Source organism: Callospermophilus lateralis, chromosome 14 (assembly GCF_048772815.1).
Source record: "Callospermophilus lateralis isolate mCalLat2 chromosome 14, mCalLat2.hap1, whole genome shotgun sequence".
Taxonomy (NCBI): domain Eukaryota; kingdom Metazoa; phylum Chordata; class Mammalia; order Rodentia; family Sciuridae; genus Callospermophilus; species Callospermophilus lateralis.
This window is the reverse complement of record NC_135318.1, coordinates 74,219,379-74,234,659: the sequence shown is the minus strand read 5'-3', so window position 1 is coordinate 74,234,659 and position 15,281 is coordinate 74,219,379.

Sequence of the window (15,281 nt, the reverse complement as noted above, 5' to 3'; positions counted from 1 at the left end):
TGGGCAGAAAATGTGGAAGAAAAGGCCTCACAGGTGGTAAACTGATCCATCTCTCCCTGGTAGTTCAACTGTATGAATAACAGAGAGGCCGGCTAAGTAGGAAAGTACTTGGAAACTCTGTTCATGCAGACAACAGAAAGTGCCACCAGAGTGAAAAAGTAAACCTAGTAAGGCAGCTTAGCCCCTTCCCCTTGGTATTTTATGCAGGCTCTCTTTCTTACTGGGCCTCTGTTCATCTACACTGATACGTGTTAGGTCCAAAGGCAGTGACAAACATTGTTACATGTATTGATGAATCCTGCCAATTCCACAAAGCACAGCCATTTTACTTAGTGTACTCAATACCTTCTTTGTGACTCTCATCTCGTTTGAAGAAACACTTTCAGAGGAAAGAAGTTCTCCCTAAGCCACATGTGTCCTTAAGTAAACTATGAATTGAGTGCTATTTCAAGGTATTTGGGCTGATTCCTCCACATGGCCCGTAAAACCTAGAAAAGTGTCATGCACCAACAGGCAGTACATCTTCACTGAGTCCTGTTCTTTGCACTCCAGGGTCATATTATTGTCCATTTAATGGTCAGAAAAACAGTGTTACAGTGAGTATCCTTCTTAGTAGTAGGACTAAAGTGTTTTGGACTCGCACGTTCAGTTACTGAAAAGGCTCAGGGAAGTGCACTTGAGAGCTGGTCATTTGAAACAGGTACTGCAGAGGAAAACAAGCTACTCTCATTTGGCAACTTTTAGACAGTGATACACCTCTGGCCATGTAAGTGTAAATAACAACAGGTCTAATCATGCATGGTGGCCTATGGGCTTGGAACTTGCATGCTTACAAACCAGTGATTACTTGTGCATCTTCTCCTTCGAACCTCATATGTGAATCATCAACTAGTCAAGTGTTAACTTGGGAGGAAAACAATATGTTGGGATGTCCTTTTTGTACATCAAGCCATGAACTCTTTGTCTTAACATCAACAATATAATTAATGTTCAGGAGTTACATCCATTTCAGAGAGTCATATCCATCCATCTCTTGGCTATATATTTTTAAGGACCAGCCAGCTTCCTTAGATGTTTTCAAGCCCATGAAAAGGCCAAAAAAAAAAAAAATCTGAAAGAAGAGTTTGACGAATTTTCAACAAATACTAATCTAGAAACGCTGACATGGAAACCAACTAAAGTTTTCAACTCCTTCTTTTTTGGAACATTAGCTATGCCGGGCTTTTCAAAAATGACTTCTCAGAACTGACTTGTGCCCATGTTAGCAACTCTTCTGAAATTACGTTGAAAGTAGACTAATGTGAGAGTTTCTCTTTAGAGATAATTCAGATTACTTGCATAGGAAGTGGCAGCAGGTCTGGGGATGTCGTAGCTCAGTGGCAGTGACCTTGCCTAGCTTGGGGCTGGCCTGCCATGGACTTTCACCCCAAACACTTGCAAGAAAAGAAAATGGAGGGAAGGAAGAGGGAAAATTGGAAGGGAGGGAGGCAAGGTTGGAGGGATGGAGGGAGGTAGAAAAGAAGGAAGAAGAAAAGGAGAAAAACCAGGAAGGGAGAAAGGAAGCAAGGAAGGAAGGAAATAGGGAGAGCACAAGGGCAGGGAAAGGACTGAGTCACTAAAACAAAAGGCAAAGGACACAGAGACCAATATAGGCCATAAAAGCTGTTGGAACAGTTTAGACAGCTTTAGAATTTGAGTGACATCAAACTGAATGTTATTATGACTGGATGGAATTTTCCTACTTAGCCCCGCCTTGGCCTGGCCTAAACCAAATCAAGGGGTGGGTGGCATGGAGAGGAATTCTCTCTGGCTGGAGTGGGAGGGACCTAAACCTGTGGAACTTGAGGATGCACTGGGTAGGGAAGGGGACAAGACTCCCCTGATGGGCATTTGAGCACAACAAGGCTCCTGGGAGCCCTTGATCATGGCTCCTACCGCCATATGCCCACCACCCTCCATACGCTCAGCCCCTGAAGGGGATCACAGTGGTCTGCTCCGTTGCCTGGTGCAGGTTGGAGTTCCTGACCAAACACCTGAGTGTCCACAGCCTGTGTTGGCCTGCCTGGGCAGGCTGTGGTTGTGGTGGCAAGAGCCAAAGCCGTCTTGGCGTGATGGAGGAGCCAAGGGCTTCCTCTCAGCCATACTAGTGGGTGGTTCTGGAAGAAGCACCCAGGGTTGTGGCAGCATTGTCTGAAGACATGAAGCCAGGCCATCTTTCTTATGGCTTTCCTTGGGAGTTGGTGATGTGTACAGCTCTTGGATTTTTTGCTGTTCTCTCACTTTTCTGGAGAAGTTTTCAGTCGGTCAGTATCAGGCTTTACGTGGGAAGAGAAAAAAAGCTGGCTCTAAATCTTGCTGGACTTATTGAAAAAAAATGTGGACTTCATGAGAAAGTTAGCCTTGTTGAAAAAGAACATGAAGGCTTAGATTCATCTTTAAAGGATAGCAGATTTGAGAAGGGTTCAAGGGAAGCACAACATCTGGAGGAAACCTACGAAAAGCTGCATAGGTCCGAATCCAGCCATGGCGTTGAAATGCTCTTTCTGGAAGAAGAGCTCAAATCACAGAAGGCTAAACATGGTCAACAGGATGAAACGATGGCGCATCTATCAAGAAGGATACAGGCCCTCCAAGGTGAAGCTGAATCCCTCAGATCACAAATAGCTGAAGCTAAAACAAACTGGAGACTCTTTCAAGTCAATGAGGAAGAACTGAAGCTGGCAATGAAAGAGGTTTTGAATGAAGGATCCCAACTTCCGCAAACGCAGAGACCAACAATACAAGGAGAAGTGAAGCACAGAGGGAACAAGGAGGTGTCCAATATAAAGCAAAAATCACATTAGAGGACTCTAAAGTCGCTGGAGAACAAGTTCTAAGAGACACAGAAAATCACATGAAGTCTCTGAGTGTATGCTTGCTGAAGATGAAGGATAGGTCTTCTCCAAGCCTGGGAGCCCAAAGGGATGGTGGTCACCTGGAATTGGGAAGGACGAGTGAACCAGAAATTGGTGCTCACTTGGAGGATGAGTCCAAAGGAGCTTTGAAGATCCTGGTTGATGGTGCTAAGCTAAAGGCCTCCTTAGAAATCTTGGCAGGAGGAAGAAATCAAAAATGTACTTTCTCATCTGAAGTGGCGAAAACCACGGAAGACCTTACAGAACACCTTAAAAGTCTGCAGACTGAACAGGCATCCTTGCAGTCAGAAAATGCACAGCTGTAAAGTGAGAATGAGACCCTACAGAAGAACTTTAAAGTCATGGTGGAACGCCAACAAGAAAATATGATGAAACTACACAGGAAATTAAGAGTGGAGAAAAACTCCCTGGTGGAGCAAGAGGAGAAACTTTCCAAAGTCGAAGAAAAGTTGAGCCATACAATGGAAGAACTGGAGACCTACAGAAAGAGAGCCCAATATCTTGAAGAAGAATTGCAGAGAACCATTCATTCCTGTCTGGGGAAGATTATTTCCTCTGAGAAAGAAGCACATGCTAGTGAGTTGGCAGCTCGGATTGCTGAAAGAAACCTCAGTTATTTCAGGAAACAAAATGCGCGCAACAGTCAAAAATTAACTGAGAAGGAGCTTAGATTTGAACTTGTAGAAAAAGATCCCTATGATGCACTGGATGTTTCCAACTCAGCAATGGGCAGAAAGCCTTCTCCAAATGGGCCCTCACCAATAGGTCAGCCTTCATCTGAAAGGAGACCTCCTCATTTTGAAAAGAGTGGTCCACTCACACTCTCAGCTTTCACTCCAGTGGGAGGAGGAAGAGGGTCAAGGGGCCCTGGAGAATCCTCTGGACCATGCCACTAGCAGTAAAGGAAGAGAATCCACCTGTCATAAGTTCACTGATTTTCAGAGAGTACCTTCTCAGACTGGGCCCCTCTCTCCTCCAGGGGAACAGGCCAGCAGGCTGATGATCCCTCCACCAGGCCAACCATATTCTTCTGATCCACGTCTTCCTCTACAAAGGCAAGATAGGTTTTACTCAAATTGTGGTAGACCATCGGGACCAGCAGAACACAGACTCCTAATATGCCTCCTTTGGATAAATGGGATGGGCCTATATCTTTACCAAGGCAATCCAGTAGAAAGGAGACCATAGTCGATCTCAGGGACTCTGACGTGCCTGATTCACCACTCCATGCTGAAAACCAAGCAACTGGCTCTGGCTCTGTGTTGGCACCTTTCCCTCCAGTCAGAGGTGCCTTGTTTCCAGTTGACCCAAGGAGTCAGTTCATGAGAAGAGGACCTTTTTTTTCCTCCACCTCACCCAGGAATCGTGTATGGGAACCTGGAGATCATTTTCCACCAGGCCTGCCACCCACTCCATTTCCAATGGGAAATGTCTACGCAGGGAGGGGGTTTTCGTCACATTCTTCCCCCAAGAGCTGGAATTCAGCCCTCTACACCCGCATTCTGAAAGTACAAGTGAGTTCCCTGAAGGGTTCCTTCCACCTGCAAATAAGCCCGTTACTCAACATCCAGAACCAAACAAGAAACCTCATGCTGTTGCTCTCTCTTCAAATGTAATTGGACTTATCTCTCATTTTTAGTTTATAAGTAACTGCTTTTACTTCAGTAATTGACTATACTTTGGCTCCAATTGAAGCTCAATGAAACTATTATTCTTAAGATAGAATTTTGTAAATAAATTGGTTTACGTAGGAATCTTATGAGTAAATTATTCCTATTTTATTTTATTCCAGAGTACAGCATTTAATCTGATGAAGCCACTATTATATAAACAAGAATGGGAGTTCTAGGTCCTTGTAATCTAGCTGATGGAAATATATTTTAAACTCCCAACAAAGAAGTGTATTTAGTATGACTGTAGCAAATGTCAAGTGACTTTAGGCTTAATGAAATTGTCACTGATTTACAGACTGGTTGGGCATATCAGCAAGTTTTTCCATATCAGAATAACTAGAGCATGGGAGGACCAAAGGAGAGAACACAACGAAACATGTCACGGAAACAGGAGATCTCAACTACAAAGAAAAATGAAGACCTCTTTTTTATATTGGTTGCTTAAAACATTACATAGCTCTTGAGATATCATGTTTCCTACATTAGATTCAAGTGAGTTATGAACTCCCATTTTTACCCCATATACACATTGCACAATAACATTGTTTACACATCCACATTTTTACAACATGCCATATTAGTAACTGTTGTATTCTGCTACCTTTTCTATCCTCTACTATCCCCCCTCTTCTGCCCTCCCATCTTCTCTCTCTATCCCATCTGCTGTAGTTTAAAGTTTGGGAATTGGAAACCACACTTTAAACTCACTCTGCTCCCCTTTTTCCCTTCTGTCAAATTACTCATCATCTTCTTCTATTTCTCTTCCTCCTCCTCCTCTTCCTCCTCCTCCTTATACCTTTCATTCATTCATCATACACTCATGCATTGGTTCATTCATTCCTTTCACATATGGTGTTGGGGATCCAACTCAGGACCTTTGAAAGTGCGAAGCCAGCACTCTAGTGCTGAGCCACAACCCCAGCAAATATCTTTTTGATTTTATGACTGTTTATATGAAATTCAGAATTGCATTCTCCTATGGTTCACTGATATGTGGATTGACCTAGTCCTTGATTTCTGAGAGACTTTTGGAAAATACATAGGAATTATTAGGAGGTTGAAATGAAGAAACAAAGAGGAAATTCCCCAATTTCTTATTCTTAAATTCCGCACTCTGACTCTGCCTACCTGCTATAAAAACTTTTAAACGCTTACTCCCCATGTCTATATCATTGCCAACAAGTGAACATTCACTGCCCTACAACAAACCAGAGAACTCACATTGAACAATGTTTACCCATTAGAGACCAAGAAACAATACTTATTAAAAAAATACCCTAGCTATGAATTAGTAGTTAAAGCTTTATTTGGGTGTTAAATGTGCTCTAATTACGTGTTTGTGTGTTTGTTGATGTGTGTGTGTGTGTGTGTGTGTGTGGGTGTGTGTGCTTGCGTGTGAAACATGCACTGAGGTGTAAAATAAATGCAGGATTGCAACGGCCTTCTTAAAAATAAGAAGCAGCTTTATCACATTTGTAGCCCAGGGAAGAATCTGCCTGATACTTGACCTACAAATAATTGAAATGTGAAAAATTCAGGCCTAGAAAAACAAAGCCAACATACATAATAAATCTAATCAGTCTGTCTCACCTGTTTTCAAATCAGTTCTTTAAATAAACCTAAATTGCCAGCATAAAACATCAGTTGCTCTAAACGAGGGGATGGATGTCCCCTGCCATGGGCTGTGTAAAATACATGGAGGATCCCGCACTGATTGTTATCTAGAATGAGTTCTGCCTGAACTACTATTAGTGAATAGTTGCTGTTACAGTGCGGTTCTGATACCAGTAAACTTTAATGAAGGTAATTTCAGGATGCAAAGAAATAAATTGATTTTACTAACTGGTTTTTGGAAAACACTGCCATAAAAAATTATCAATATGTTCATAAAGGCATCTACATGTCTCTCCACAGGGGTTTTACTTAATGGGGGAGGGGGTGAGGTCTGGATATAACTTAACTGTCCATTAGTAGGTAGAACAATGTAATGGGAATCACAGTGCACATACTGGTTTGAACTCAATCTAGGTAACATGGATTCATCTCTGTGTAAGAGGCCTGCTTCTGAAAAACACAATGTAGAGCTCCAAAAGCAGAACAATACTTTCAGAATACCATGTTATGTTTGTAAATAGACAGACAGATAGATAGATATACAGAAATCAAAAATCTGAAAACGGTCTAGAAGTGTACATTTCAATAACTTACAATGTCAGTAGTGGGAGATTAATAGCAGATCAAGAAGACTGTATCTGCATGCGAGATGGTTCAATTTTTAAAGAGTTTTTTTAAATGACAATGGACAGAAAATTCAAAGGGTTACAGTAAGTGTTGAGGAGTGACTTGGTAAAAGGAGCACAGAGGTGAGAAAGAATTAAGTAGAGTTCAATAGAACCAGGTATAATATCTGTACACATGACTCCATGAACAGGAGCAAAGGGGACGCTTAAAGAAATCATAAGGACTAAGGAGAGATCAGGATGAGGGGGGCTTGTAGGAAGAGCTGAAAAAAACAAAAGCATGCAATGGGCAGAAAATGTGGAAGAAAAGGCCTCACAGGTGGTAAACTGATCCATCTCTCCCTGGTAGTTCAACTGTATGAATAACAGAGAGGCCGGCTAAGTGGGAAAGTACTTGGAAACTCTGTTCATGCAGACAACAGAAAGTGCCACCAGAGTGAAAAAAGTAAACCTAGTAAGGCAGCTTAGCCCCTTCCCCTTGGTATTTTATGCAGGCTCTCTTTCTTACTGGGCCTCTGTTCATCTACACTGATACGTGTTAGGTCCAAAGGCAGTGACAAACATTGTTACATGTATTGATGAATCCTGCCAATTCCACAAAGCACAGCCATTTTACTTAGTGTACTCAATACCTTCTTTGTGACTCTCATCTCGTTTGAAGAAACACTTTCAGAGGAAAGAAGTTCTCCCTAAGCCACATGTGTCCTTAAGTAAACTATGAATTGAGTGCTATTTCAAGGTGTTTGGGCTGATTCCTCCACATGGCCCGTAAAACCTAGAAAAGTGTCATGCACCAACAGGCAGTACATCTTCACTGAGTCCTGTTCTTTGCACTCCAGGGTCATATTATTGTCCATTTAATGGTCAGAAAAACAGTGTTACAGTGAGTATCCTTCTTAGTAGTAGGACTAAAGTGTTTTGGACTCGCACGTTCAGTTACTGAAAAGGCTCAGGGAAGTGCACTTGAGAGCTGGTCATTTGATACAGGTACTGCAGAGGAAAACAAGCTACTCTCATTTGGCAACTTTTAGACAGTGATACACCTCTGGCCATGTAAGTGTAAATAACAACAGGTCTAATCATGCATGGTGGCCTATGGGCTTGGAACTTGCATGCTTACAAAACCAGTGATTACTTGTGCATCTTCTCCTTCGAACCTCATATGTGAATCATCAACTAGTCAAGTGTTAACTTGGGAGGAAAACAATATGTTGGGATGTCCTTTTTGTACATCAAGCCATGAACTCTTTGTCTTAACATCAACAATATAATTAATGTTCAGGAGTTACATCCATTTCAGAGAGTCATATCCATCCATCTCTTGGCTATATATTTTTAAGGACCAGCCATCTTCTTAGATGTTTTCAAGCCCATGAAAAGGCCAAAAAAAAATCTGAAAGAAGCGTTTGACGAATTTTCAACAAATACTAATCTAGAAATGCTGACATGAAAACCAACTAAAGTTTTCAACTCCTTCTTTTTTGGAACATTAGCTATGCCGGGCTTTTCAAAAATGACTTCTCAGAACTGACTTGTGCCCATGTTAGCAACTCTTCTGAAATTACGTAGAAAGTAGACTAATGTGAGAGTTTCTCTTTAGAGATAATTCAGATTACTTGCATAGGAAGTGGCAGCAGGTCTGGGGATGTCGTAGCTCAGTGGCAGTGACCTTGCCTAGCTTGGGGCTGGCCTGCCATGGACTTTCACCCCAAACACTTGCAAGAAAAGAAAATGGAGTGAAGGGAGAGGGAAAGTTGGAAGGGAGGGAGGCAAAGTTGGAGGGATGGAGGGAGGTAGAAAAGAAGGAAGAAGAAAAGGAGAAAAACCAGGAAGGGAGGAAGGAAGCAAGGAAGGAAGGAAATAGGGAGAGCACAAGGGCAGGGAAAGGACTGAGTCACTAAAACAAAAGGCAAAGGACACAGAGACCAATATAGGCCATAAAAGCTGTTGGAACAGTTTAGACAGCTTTAGAATTTGAGTGACATCAAACTGAATGTTATTATGACTGGATGGAATTTTCCTACTTAGCCCCGCCTTGGCCTGGCCTAAACCAAATCAAGGGGTGGGTGGCATGGAGAGGAATTCTCTCTGGCTGGAGTGGGAGGGACCTAAACCTGTGGAACTTGAGGATGCACTGGGTAGGGAAGGGGACAAGACTCCCCTGATGGGCAGTTGAGGACAACAAGGCTCCTGGGAGCCCTTGGTCATGGCTCCTACCGCCATATGCCCACCACCCGCCACACGCTCAGCCCCTGAAGGGGATCACAGTGGTCTGCTCCGTTGCCTGGTGCAGGTTGGAGTTCCTGACCAAACACCTGAGTGTCCACAGCCTGTGTTGGCCTGCCTGGGCAGGCTGTGGTTGTGGTGGCAAGAGCCAAAGCCGTCTTGGCGTGATGGAGGAGCCAAGGGCTGCCTCTCAGCCATACTAGTGGGTGGTTCTGGAAGAAGCACCCAGGGTTGTGGCAGCATTGTCTGAAGACATGAAGCCAGGCCATCTTTCTTATGGCTTTCCTTGGGAGTTGGTGATGTGTACAGCTCTTGGATTTTTTGCTGTTCTCTCACTTTTCTGGAGAAGTTTTCAGTCGGTCAGTAGCAGGCTTTACGTGGGAAGAGAAAAAAAGCTGGCTCTAAATCTTGCTGGACTTATTGAAAAAAAATGTGGACTTCTTGAGAAAGTTAGCCTTGTTGAAAAAGAACATGAAGGCTTAGATTCATCTTTAAAGGATAGCAGATTTGAGAAGGGTTCAAGGGAAGCACAACATCTGGAGGAAACCTACGAAAAGCTGCATAGGTCCGAATCCAGCCATGGCGTTGAAATGCTCTTTCTGGAAGAAGAGCTCAAATCACAGAAGGCTAAACATGGTCAACAGGATGAAACGATGGTGCATCTATCAAGAAGGATACAGGCCCTCCAAGGTGAAGCTGAATCCCTCAGATCACAAATAGCTGAAGCTAAAACAAACTGGAGACTCTTTCAAGTCAATGAGGAAGAACTGAAGCTGGCAATGAAAGAGGTTTTGAATGAAGGATCCCAACTTCCGCAAACGCAGAGACCAACAATACAAGGAGAAGTGAAGCACAGAGGGAACAAGGAGGTGTCCAATATAAAGCAAAAATCACATTAGAGGACTCTAAAGTCGCTGGAGAACAACTTCTAAGAGACACAGAAAATCACATGGAGTCTCTGAGTGTATGCTTGCTGAAGATGAAGGATAGGTCTTCTCCAAGCCTGGGAGCCCAAAGGGATGGTGGTCACCTGGAATTGGGAAGGACGAGTGAACCAGAAATTGGTGCTCACTTGGAGGATGAGTCCAAAGGAGCTTTGAGGATCCTGGTTGATGGTGCTAAGCTAAAGGCCTCCTTAGAAATCTTGGCAGGAGGAAGAAATCAAAAATGTACTTTCTCATCTGAAGTGGCGAAAACCACGGAAGACCTTACAGAACACCTTAAAAGTCTGCAGACTGAACAGGCATCCTTGCAGTCAGAAAATGCACAGCTGTAAAGTGAGAATGAGACCCTACAGAAGAACTTTAAAGTCATGGTGGAACGCCAACAAGAAAATATGATGAAACTACACAGGAAATTAAGAGTGGAGAAAAACTCCCTGGTGGAGCAAGAGGAGAAACTTTCCAAAGTCGAAGAAAAGTTGAGCCATACAATGGAAGAGCTGGAGACCTACAGAAAGAGAGCCCAATATCTTGAAGAAGAATTGCAGAGAACCATTCATTCCTGTCTGGGGAAGATTATTTCCTCTGAGAAAGAAGCACATGCTAGTGAGTTGGCAGCTCGGATTGCTGAAAGAAACCTCAGTTATTTCAGGAAACAAAATGCGCGCAACAGTCAAAAATTAACTGAGAAGGAGCTTAGATTTGAACTTGTAGAAAAAGATCCCTATGATGCACTGGATGTTTCCAACTCAGCAATGGGCAGAAAGCCTTCTCCAAATGGGCCCTCACCAATAGGTCAGCCTTCATCTGAAAGGAGACCTCCTCATTTTGAAAAGAGTGGTCCACTCACACTCTCAGCTTTAACTCCAGTGGGAGGAGGAAGAGGGTCAAGGGGCCCTGGAGAATCCTCTGGACCATGCCACTAGCAGTAAAGGAAGAGAATCCACCGGTCATAAGTTCACTGATTTTCAGAGAGTACCTTCTCAGACTGGGCCCCTCTCTCCTCCAGGGGAACAGGCCAGCAGGCTGATGATCCCTCCACCAGGCCAACCATATTCTTCTGATCCACGTCTTCCTCTACAAAGGCATGATAGGTTTTACTCAAATTGTGGTAGACCATCGGGACCAGCAGAACACAGAACTCCTAATATGCCTCCTTTGGATAAATGGGATGGGCCTATGTCTGTACCAAGGCAATCCAGTAGAAAGGAGACCATAGTCGATCTCAGGGACTCTGACGTGCCTGATTCACCACTCCATGCTGAAAACCAAGCAACTGGCTCTGGCTCTGTGTTGGCACCTTTCCCTCCAGTCAGAGGTGCCTTGTTTCCAGTTGACCCAAGGAGTCAGTTCATGAGAAGAGGACCTTTTTTTTCCTCCACCTCGCCCAGGAATCGTGTATGGGAACCTGGAGATCATTTTCCACCAGGCCTGCCACCCACTCCATTTCCAATGGGAAATGTCTACGCAGGGAGGGGGTTTTCGTCACAATCTTCCCCCAAGAGCTGGAATTCAGCCCTCTACACCCGCATTCTGAAAGTACAAGTGAGTTCCCTGAAGGGTTCCTTCCACCTGCAAATAAGCCCGTTACTCAACATCCAGAACCAAGCAAGAAACCTCATGCTGTTGCTCTCTCTTCAAATGTAATTGGACTTATCTCTCATTTTTAGTTTATAAGTAACTGCTTTTACTTCAGTAATTGACTATACTTTGGCTCCAATTGAAGCTCAATGAAACTATTATTCTTAAGATAGTATTTTGTAAATAAATTGGTTTACGTAGGAAACTTATGAGTAAATTATTCCTATTTTATTTTATTCCAGAGTACAGCATTTAATCTGATGAAGCCACTATTATATAAACAAGAATGGGAGTTCTAGGTACTTGTAATCTAGCTGATGGAAATATATTTTAAACTCCCAACAAAGAAGTGTATTTAGTATGACTGTAGCAAATGTCAAGTGACTTTAGGCTTAATGAAATTGTCACTGATTTACAGACTGGTTGGGCATATCAGCAAGTTTTTCCATATCAGAATAACTAGAGCATGGGAGGACCAAAGGAGAGAACACAACGAAACATGTCACGGAAACAGGAGATCTCAACTACAAAGAAAAATGAAGACCTCTTTTTTATATTGGTTGCTTAAAACATTACATAGCTCTTGAGATATCATATTTCCTACATTAGATTCAAGTGAGTTATGAACTCCCATTTTTACCCCATATACACATAGCACAATAACATTGTTTACACATCCACATTTTTACAACATGCCATATTAGTAACTGTTGTATTCTGCTACCTTTTCTATCCTTTACTATCCCCCCACTTCTGCCCTCCCATCTTCTCTCTCTATCACATCTGCTGTAATTTAAAGTTTGGGAATTGGAAACCACACTTTAAACTCACTCTGCTCCCCTTTTTCCCTTCTGTCAAATTACTCATCATCTTCTTCTATTTCTCTTCCTCCTCCTCCTCTTCCTCCTCCTCCTTATACCTTTCATTCATTCATCATACACTCATGCATTGGTTCATTCATTCCTTTCACATATGGTGTTGGGGATCCAACTCAGGACCTTTGAAAGTGCGAAGCCAGCACTCTAGTGCTGAGCCACAACCCCAGCAAATATCTTTTTGATTTTATGACTGTTTATATGAAATTCAGAATTGCATTCTCCTATGGTTCACTGATATGTGGATTGACCTAGTCCTTGATTTCTGAGAGACTTTTGGAAAATACATAGGAATTATTAGGAGGTTGAAATGAAGAAACAAAGAGGAAATTCCCCAATTTCTTATTCTTAAATTCCGCACTCTGACTCTGCCTACCTGCTATAAAAACTTTTAAACGCTTACTCCCCATTTCTATATCATTGCCAACAAGTGAACATTCACTGCCCTACAACAAACCAGAGAACTCACATTGAACAATGTTTCCCCATTAGAGACCAAGAAACAATACTTATTAAAAAAATACCCTAGCTATGAATTAGTAGTTAAAGCTTTATTTGGGTGTTAAATGTGCTCTAATTATGTGTTTGTGTGTTTGTTGATGTGTGTGTGTGTGTGTGTGTGTGGGTGTGTGTGCTTGCGTGTGAAACATGCACTGAGGTGTAAAATAAATGCAGGATTGCAACGGACTTCTTAAAAATAAGAAGCAGCTTTATCACATTTGTAGCCCAGGGAAGACTCTGCCTGATACTTGACCTACAAATAATTGAAATGTGAAAAATTCAGGCCTAGAAAAACAAAGCCAACATACATAATAAATCTAATCAGTCTGTCTCACCTGTTTTCAAATCAGTTCTTTAAATAATCCTAAATTGCCAGCATAAAACATCAGTTGCTCTAAACGAGTGGATGGATGTCCCCTGCCATGGGCTGTGTAAAATACATGGAGGATCCCGCACTGATTGTTATCTAGAATGACTTCTGCCTGAACTACTATTAGTGAATATTTGCTGTTACAGTGCGGTTCTGATACCAGTAAACTTTAATGAAGGTAATTTCAGGATGCAAAGAAATAAATTGATTTTACTAACTGGTTTTTGGAAAACACTGCCATAAAAAATTATCAATATGTTCATAAAGGCATCTACATGTCTCTCCACAGGGGTTTCACTTAATGGGGGAGGGGGTGAGGTCTGGATATAACTTAACTGTCCATTAGTAGGTAGAACAATGTAATGGGAATCACAGTGCACACACTGGTTTGAACTCAATCTAGGTAACATGGATTCATCTCTGTGTAAGAGGCCTGCTTCTGAAAAACACAATGTAGAGCTCCAAAAGCAGAACGATACTTTCAGAATACCATGTTATGTTTGTAAATAGACAGACAGATAGATAGATATACAGAAATCAAAAATCTGAAAACGGTCTAGAAGTGTACATTTCAATAACTTACAATGTCAGTAGTGGGAGATTAATAGCAGATCAAGAAGACTGTATCTGCATGCGAGATGGTTCAATTTTTAAAGAGTTTTTTTAAATGACAATGGACAGAAAATTCAAAGGGTTACAGTAAGTGTTGAGGAGTGACTTGGTAAAAGGAGCACAGAGGTGAGAAAGAATTAAGTAGAGTTCAATAGAACCAGGTATAATATCTGTACACATGACTCCATGAACAGGAGCAAAGGGGACGCTTAAAGAAATCATAAGGACTAAGGAGAGATCAGGATGAGGGGGGCTTGTAGGAAGAGCTGAAAAAAACAAAAGCATGCAATGGGCAGAAAATGTGGAAGAAAAGGCCTCACAGGTGGTAAACTGATCCATCTCTCCCTGGTAGTTCAACTGTATGAATAACAGAGAGGCCGGCTAAGTGGGAAAGTACTTGGAAACTCTGTTCATGCAGACAACAGAAAGTGCCACCAGAGTGAAAAAAGTAAACCTAGTAAGGCAGCTTAGCCCCTTCCCCTTGGTATTTTATGCAGGCTCTCTTTCTTACTGGGCCTCTGTTCATCTACACTGATACGTGTTAGGTCCAAAGGCAGTGACAAACATTGTTACATGTATTGATGAATCCTGCCAATTCCACAAAGCACAGCCATTTTACTTAGTGTACTCAATACCTTCTTTGTGACTCTCATCTCGTTTGAAGAAACACTTTCAGAGGAAAGAAGTTCTCCCTAAGCCACATGTGTCCTTAAGTAAACTATGAATTGAGTGCTATTTCAAGGTGTTTGGGCTGATTCCTCCACATGGCCCGTAAAACCTAGAAAAGTGTCATGCACCAACAGGCAGTACATCTTCACTGAGTCCTGTTCTTTGCACTCCAGGGTCATATTATTGTCCATTTAATGGTCAGAAAAACAGTGTTACAGTGAGTATCCTTCTTAGTAGTAGGACTAAAGTGTTTTGGACTCGCACGTTCAGTTACTGAAAAGGCTCAGGGAAGTGCACTTGAGAGCTGGTCATTTGATACAGGTACTGCAGAGGAAAACAAGCTACTCTCATTTGGCAACTTTTAGACAGTGATACACCTCTGGCCATGTAAGTGTAAATAACAACAGGTCTAATCATGCATAGTGGCCTATGGGCTTGGAACTTTCATGCTTACAAAACCAGTGATTACTTGTGCATCTTCTCCTTCGAACCTCATATGTGAATCATCAACTAGTCAAGTGTTAACTTGGGAGGAAAACAATATGTTGGGATGTCCTTTTTGTACATCAAGCCATGAACTCTTTGTCTTAACATCAACAATATAATTAATGTTCAGGAGTTACATCCATTTCAGAGAGTCATATCCATCCATCTCTTGGCTATACATTTTTAAGAACC